Below are 8093 nucleotides of genomic sequence, written 5' to 3' on the forward strand. Positions count from 1 at the left end.
TAGAGATAAATTGTATTATTATGCTTATCTTACCTAAATATATTTATTAATTAAAAAAAAAAAAAAACTGAATACATTTTTACTATATTTTGCTAAAAACATCAAAATTAATTGTATTTTTATTTGTATTTTTTCTGACTCCTTATTACATCCAGCCATAGAATTATACCGGTACATTAAAATAAACATATTTGAAATAATTAATTTTAAATTATCATAATAATTCATTGAAAATGACCATATTTAATTATTAAAATAATTGCTTGTTTATCAACAACTTTAGCATTTTATTCATGACATTTTGAAGCTCTCAGAAGCCAAGTTATGTTATATTAATGTTATATTTATGCACGTTTGAAGTATCAATTATTTAAACACAGTTTGTTTGTTTTTTTAGTTTTCTTGTATTTTTTAAATGTGCCAAGAGAAAATTAATTGATCAAAGATATTTGATATCATTTAAAAAAATGGTCTATAGGGACAAACAGATCAACTGTTTAATGAGGGAGGAGACGGCAATATTACTATTGTTACTATTGTTATTATTATTATTGTTTGCATATTTTCAGGATGTATATATATATATATATATATATATATATATATATATATATATATATATATATATATACATAAATATATATATATGTATGAAATACTTGACTTGGTGAATTCTAGCTGTCGATATACTCCTCCCCTCTTAACCACGCCCCCGACCACACCCCGCCCCACCCCCGACCACAGAACGATTAATTGATGTGATTATGATCCCCCACCAAAAAAACATATGTTACTTTGGCCTGTTTGTGGACAAATCAACAATATGATTTTACTTAGAGATGTCCGATAATATTGGCAGGCCGATATTATCGGACATCGGATCAAAATGCTGTAAAATGAAATAACGGAAATTATCGGTATTGTTTTTTTGTTTTTTTTTGTTTTATTAAATCAACATTAAAAAAAACAAGATACACATACAATTAGTGCACCAACCCAAAAAACCTCATTCACACAAAAGGGTTGTTTCTTTCTGTTATTAATATTCTGGTTCCTACATTATATATCAATATATATCAATACAGTCTGCAAGGGATACAGTCCGTAAGCACACATGATTGTGCGTGCTGCTGGTCCACTAATAGTACTAACCTTTAACAGTTAATTTTACTCATTTTCATTAATTACTAGTTTCTATGTAACTGTTTGTATATTGTTTTACTTTCTTTTTTATTCAAGAAAATGTTTTTAATTTATTTATCTTATGGTATTTTTTTTATTTTTATTTTTTTTAAAAGGACCTTATCTTCACTATACATGGCTGTCCAAATTAGGCATAATAATGTGTTAATTAATTAATTAATCGAGAGGAGCCAGATGAGGTGGTTCGGACATCTGGTTAGGATGCCACCCGAACGCCTCCCTAGGGAGGTGTTTTGGGCACGTCCAACCGGTAGGAGGCCACGGGGAAGACCCAGGACACGTTGGGAAGACTGTCTCCCGGCTAGCCTGGTGAACGCCTCGGGATCCCCCGGGAAAAGCTGGACGATGTGGCTGGGGAGAGGAAAGTCTGGGCTTCTCTGCTTAGGCTGCTGCCCCCGCGACCCGACCTCGGATAAGTGGAAGAAGATGGATGGATGGATGTGTTAATTCCACGACAGTATATATCGGTATCGGTTGATATTGGTATCGGTAATTAAGAGTTGGACAACATCGGAATATCGGATATCGGCAAAAAAGCCATTATCGGACATCCCTACTTTTACTCCCTAATTATACAAACAAATAATATATAATATACAATAAACAATTAGCGAGGTATAGAGTAATAACACAGTAATGACGATGAACATGGTGGCATTACAAATAGAACAATACAAATACCAATATTGATGAGTGTGAATTATATTTATATAGCGCTTTTCTCTAGTGACTCAAAGCGCTTTTACATAGAGAAACCCAATATCCAAGTTACATTTAAAACCAGTGTGGGTGGCACTGGGAGCAGGTGGGTAAAGTGTCTTGCCCAAGGACACGACGGCAGTGACTAAGATGGCGGAAGCGGGGATCGAACCTGGAACCCTCAAGTTCCGGTAACAGTTAGAGATGCTACCTCAGTAGAAGAATTTAAGTCCCATCTTAAAACTCATTTGTATACTCTAGCCTTTAAATAGATCCCCCTTTTAGACCAGTTGATCTGCCGTTTCTTTTCTTTTCTGCTGTGCCCCCCTCTCCCTTGTGGAGGGGGTGGGGGGGCAGGTTCGCTAGCCATGGATGAAGCACTGGCTGTCCAGAATCAGGACCCGGGGTGGACCACTCGCCTGTGCATCAGTTGGGGACATCTTTGCGCTGCTGACCCGTCTCCGCTCGGGATGGTCTCCTGCTGGCCCCACTATGGACTGGACTCTCACTATTATGTTAGATCCACTATGGACTGGACTTTCACAATATTATGCTAGATCCACTCGACGTCCATTGCACCGGTCGCCCTAGAGGGGGTGGGGGTGGGGTGTGTGTGTGTGTGTGGGGGGGGGGGGGGGGTGTCACCCATCAAAGTTTATTTATACAGCCCTAAATCACAAGTGTCTCAAAGGGCTGCACAAGCCACAACGACATCCTCGGTTCAGATCCCACATCAGGGCAAGGAAAAACTCAACCCAGTGGGATAACAATGAGAAACCTTGGAGGGGACCGCAGATGTGGGGACCCCCAACCCCTGGGCGACTGGTGCAATGGACGTCGAGTGGATCTAGTTAATAGTGTGAGAGTCCAGTCCATAGTGGATCTAACATAGTAGTGTGAGAGTCCAGTCCATAGTGGATCTAACATAGTAGTGTGAGAGTCCAGTCCATAGTGGATCTAACATAATAGTGTGAGAGTCCAGTCCATAGTAGATCTAACATAATAGTGTGAGAGTCCAGTCCATAGTGGATCTAACATAATAGTGTGAGAGTCCAGTCCATAGTGGATCTAACATAATAGTGTGAGAGTCCAGTCCATAGTGGATCTAGTTAATAGTGTGAGAGTCCAGTCCATAGTGGATCTAACATAATAGTGTGAGAGTCCAGTCCATAGTGGATCTAACATAATAGTGTGAGAGTCCAGTCCATAGTGGATCTAACATAATAGTGTGAGAGTCCAGTCCATAGTGGATCTAACATAATAGTGTGAGAGTCCAGTCCATAGTGGGGCCAGCAGGAGATCATCTTGAGTGGAGACAGGTCAGCAGCGCAGAGACGTCCCCAGCTGATGCACAGATGAGTGGTCCACCCCGGGTCCCGACTTTGAACAGCTTGTGCCTCATCTGTGGTCACTTAATCTGCGCCCTCCCTCCCCCCCCCCCGCCCCCCCAGAACAGAAAAGAGACAGCAGATCAACTGGTCTTAAAGGGGGTCTATTTAAAGGCTAGAGTATACAAATGAGTTTTAAGATGGGACTTAAATGCTTCTATTAGCTGTTACCGGGAGGGCATTCCAGAGCACTGGAGCCCGAATAGAAAATGCTCTATAGCCCGCAGACTTTTTATAGGTTCTGGGAATCACTAATACGCCGCAGTTCTCAGAACGCAGATTTCTTAGTGCTTGAATTACAAAAGAAGGTGGTGAAAAGAAAGAGGAGCGAACTATATTAACCTTTTACATTGTTATGGTGGACTAGTTTAAGCGTTAGCAGAGTGCCATGTTTCGTGATGCAGTATGATATTATTTTTTACTTAAGGTGTCAAATGTAATGCCCGCCGGCCACATCTGGGCCACCATGTCGTTCTAGGTGGTCCGCCAATATGGAATGTGCTTTTATTTTCTCCTACAGAACATTTATAAGTTCTTTTTATGGACTGCATTTCAAAACAATGTTTTTTTGACAAACTGAATTTTTAAGCACATGCATTTTTGCACGCAGTCGAAATTGTCCACACACGAAAGCCTGGAAATAATGTACATTTATAAAGAATTTCACATTTTTTCCTAAATGTATTTGTGTATTATTTTTTTTTACATTTTGACAGAAAAAAATGAAATAATAAGTACATTTCCTGATATCCAATGGTATATAAATATTATGTATGCCGATACATTTTTTTTTCAGTGATTTTTTGTTTTGTTTTGGTGGACAGATTTCTAAACAAATGAATAAATACAAATATAATGAAAAAAAAAACTAAATACATAAAAAAATAAATATAAATATTTGATTTACAAATAAAATAGCTTCATGAAAACGAATCAAATTCTAAATATCAATTTTGGAAGATTACGTAATGCTACTTTTTAGGCTTATGTGTTTTCAAAGTAAGCTACCCATTAAATGCATAGGCAATTAATCAATAACCTTAATCAATATTAATATTAATGTGTATTTACTGTTAAGCAGCCCTCAATCAAAACAAATTTGGCACATCTGGTTTATTCTAATACCAATTAAAAATATCTGTGATAGAGTATATCGATGTCATCACGCCGGTATCGGCCCAATAATTGATACTACACTTCTTTTAGGATATGTTGAATTAGGCATGTGTAAAATTGTGACCTGTTTGGATTGTAAATTGACTTCTACTAAAGCCTGGTATCGATACCATCATCATTTGGATCGATCCGCGTTGATGATAGAGTAGCGCATGTATTTTTCTCATCATGAATATTAGGAAATATGAAAGTGCAAGCTGTAAATACGATGGTAGTCATGTCATATTAGTTGTTGTCAAAGGGGAAAACCTTGTTGAAAACAAAGGTATCGTATTTGACCTGTTTGGAGATCACCGACGCCATCTAGCGGCTGCACCAGGTCAACAGCGCTGAGGAAAACCAGTCAATGACGTAATTGATGAATATGATGAATAAGATACTGCGAGTGACAAAATGTAATACATTTAGGTAAAATCTGTTTTATGTCAGGTAACAAAAGAATGAAGGGGGTTACTTTGATATTTGATTTGTAAAAATCGATTTAAAAATGCAAAAAAAGTTATAAATAGTATATATGCGATTTTTCGTTTTTAATTAAAATAAATTATTAAAAAAAATAAAAAGATTATAGCGTGTATTTTTAGTTTCTTTGTATTTTTTAAATGTACCAGGGAAAAAGAAAGTGATCAAATATATTTGTTATAATTAAAAATAGTCTAAAGACAAACGTTTAATGAGGGAGGATACCGATATTTCACACACTTACTGTAATAAAATAGAACGTCTTTGAAAAAATCACTTAAAATTATTTATTCAGAATTGCTACATTTCTAAAAGGGTCACTTTGTATTATTTATTTTGGAAAAATCGATTTGTATGCAAATAAATTGTATACAAATATATATGAATTAAGATTAAGATTAAAGTACCAATGATTGTCACACACACAGGGAGTGTGGCAAAATTATGAATGCTAAAGAATAAAGAAATACAATTGTATATATATTTTTTTAGTTTTCTTGTATTTTTTTAAATGGGCCAAGAGAAAATAAATTGATCAAAGATATTTGACATCATTTAAAACAAATGGTCTAAAGCAGGGGTCCCCAAACTACGTCCCGCGGGCCGGATCCGGCCCCCACCAAAATCCGGCCCACAGGAAGTCCCAAGTTAAAAAAAAAATTATATATTTTTTTTATTTTAATTTTTAAATTTAAATTTAATTTTTTTTTAATCTTTCCTTTCTAATCTATTTTCTACCACTTGTTACTCTTGGTGTCTCCTAGTCGCTCAGGCAAATCATATTGTCTAAAAATGAATTTTCCAATCGATAAAGTGACAATGTTAAATGTTGATGAACATCAATGTTAATTGATGTTAAATGACAAAACGGATTATAAAGACAATGTATATATTTATATAAACACACACACACACACACACACACACACACACACACACACACACACACACACACACACACATATATATATATATACATATATATATATGTATGTATATACAGGTAAAAGCCAGTAAATTAGAATATTTTGAAAAACTTGATTTATTTCAGTAATTGCATTCAAAAGGTGTAACTTGTACATTATATTTATTCATTGCACGCAGACTGATGCATTCAAATGTTTATTTCATTTAATTTTGATGATTTGAAGTGGCAACAAATGAAAATCCAAAATTCCGTGTGTCACAAAATTAGAATATTACTTAAGGCTTATACAAAAAAGGGATTTTTAGAAATGTTGGCCAACTGAAAAGTATGAAAATGAAAAATATGAGCATGTACAATACTCAATACTTGGTTGGAGCTCCTTTTGCCTCAATTACTGCGTTAATGCGGCGTGGCATGGAGTCGATGAGTTTCTGGCACTGCTCAGGTGTTATGAGAGCCCAGGTTGCTCTGATAGTGGCCTTCAACTCTTCTGCGTTTTTGGGTCTGGCATTCTGCATCTTCCTTTTCACAATACCCCACAGATTTTCTATGGGGTTAAGGTCAGGGGAGTTGGCGGGCCAATTTAGAACAGAAATACCATGGTCCGTAAACCAGGCACGGGTAGATTTTGCGCTGTGTGCAGGCGCCAAGTCCTGTTGGAACTTGAAATCTCCATCTCCATAGAGCAGGTCAGCAGCAGGAAGCATGAAGTGCTCTAAAACTTGCTGGTAGACGGCTGCGTTGACCCTGGATCTCAGGAAACAGAGTGGACCGACACCAGCAGATGACATGGCACCCCAAACCATCACTGATGGTGGAAACTTTACACTAGACTTCAGGCAACGTGGATCCTGTGCCTCTCCTGTCTTCCTCCAGACTCTGGGACCTCGATTTCCAAAGGAAATGCAAAATTTGCATGGTTGGGTGATGGTTTGGGGTGCCATGTCATCTGCTGGTGTCGGTCCACTCTGTTTCCTGAGATCCAGGGTCAACGCAGCCGTCCTAACAGGTGTATAAAATCAAGCACTTAGGCATGGAGACTGTTTCTACAAACATTTGTGAAAGAATGGGCCGCTCTCAGGAGCTCAGTGATTTCCAGCGTGGAACTGTCATAGGATGCCACCTGTGCAACAAATCCAGTCGTGAAATTTCATCGCTCCTAAATATTCCAAAGTCAAATGTCGGCTTTATTATAAGAACATGGAAGAGTTTAGGAACAACAGCAACTCAGCCACCAAGTGGTAGGCCACGTAAACTGACAGAGAGGGGTCAGCGGATGCTGAAGCGAATAGTGCAAAGACTTTCTGCACAGTCAGTTGCTCCAAACTTCATGTGACCTTCCAATTAGCCCACGTACAGTACGCAGAGAGCTTCATGGAATGGGTTTCCATGGCCGAGCAAATGCATCTAAGCCATACATCACTAAGTACAATGCAAAGTGTCGGATGCAGTGGTATAAAGCACGTCACCACTGGACTCTGGAGCAGTGGAGCCGCGTTCTCTGGAGTGATGAATCACGCGTTTCTATCTGTTTGACTAACTGTTTTGAGGTTGCCAGGAGAACGCTACATTTCGGACTGCATTGTGCTGAGTGTGACATTTGGTGGAGGAGGAATTATGGTGTGGGGTTGTTTTTCAGGAGTTGGGCTTAGCCCCTTAGTTCTAGTGAAAGGAACTTTGAATGCTCCAGGACACCAAATCATTTTGGACAATTCCATGCTCCCAACCTTGTGGGAACAGTTTAGAGCCGGCCCCTTCCTCTTCCAATATGACTGTGCACCAGTGCACAAAGAAAGGTCCATAAAGACATGGATGACAGAGTCTGGTGTGGATGAACTTGACTGGCCTGCACAGAGTCCTGACCTGAACCATTTAGAACACCTTTGGGATGAATTAGAACGGAGACTGAGAGCCAGGCCTTCCCAACCAACATCAGTGTCTGACCTCACCAACACGCTTTTGGAGGAATGGTCGAAAATTCCTATAAACACACTCCACAACATTGTGGACAGCCTTCCCAGAAGAGTTGAAGCTGTAATAGCTGCAAAAGGTGGACCGACATCATATTGAACCCTATGGGTTAGGTATGGGATGGCACTTCAAGTTCATATGTGAGTCAAAGCAGGTGGCCAAATACTTTTGGCTATATAGTGTAATTTAAAAACGGTTTCTAGGGACCAAGCAGATGAACGGGGAGGAGACAGCTACGTCACATACTTAATTAAATAAGACCTCTG

Source organism: Nerophis lumbriciformis, linkage group LG15 (assembly GCF_033978685.3).
Source record: "Nerophis lumbriciformis linkage group LG15, RoL_Nlum_v2.1, whole genome shotgun sequence".
NCBI classification, from domain to species: Eukaryota; Metazoa; Chordata; class Actinopteri; order Syngnathiformes; family Syngnathidae; genus Nerophis; species Nerophis lumbriciformis.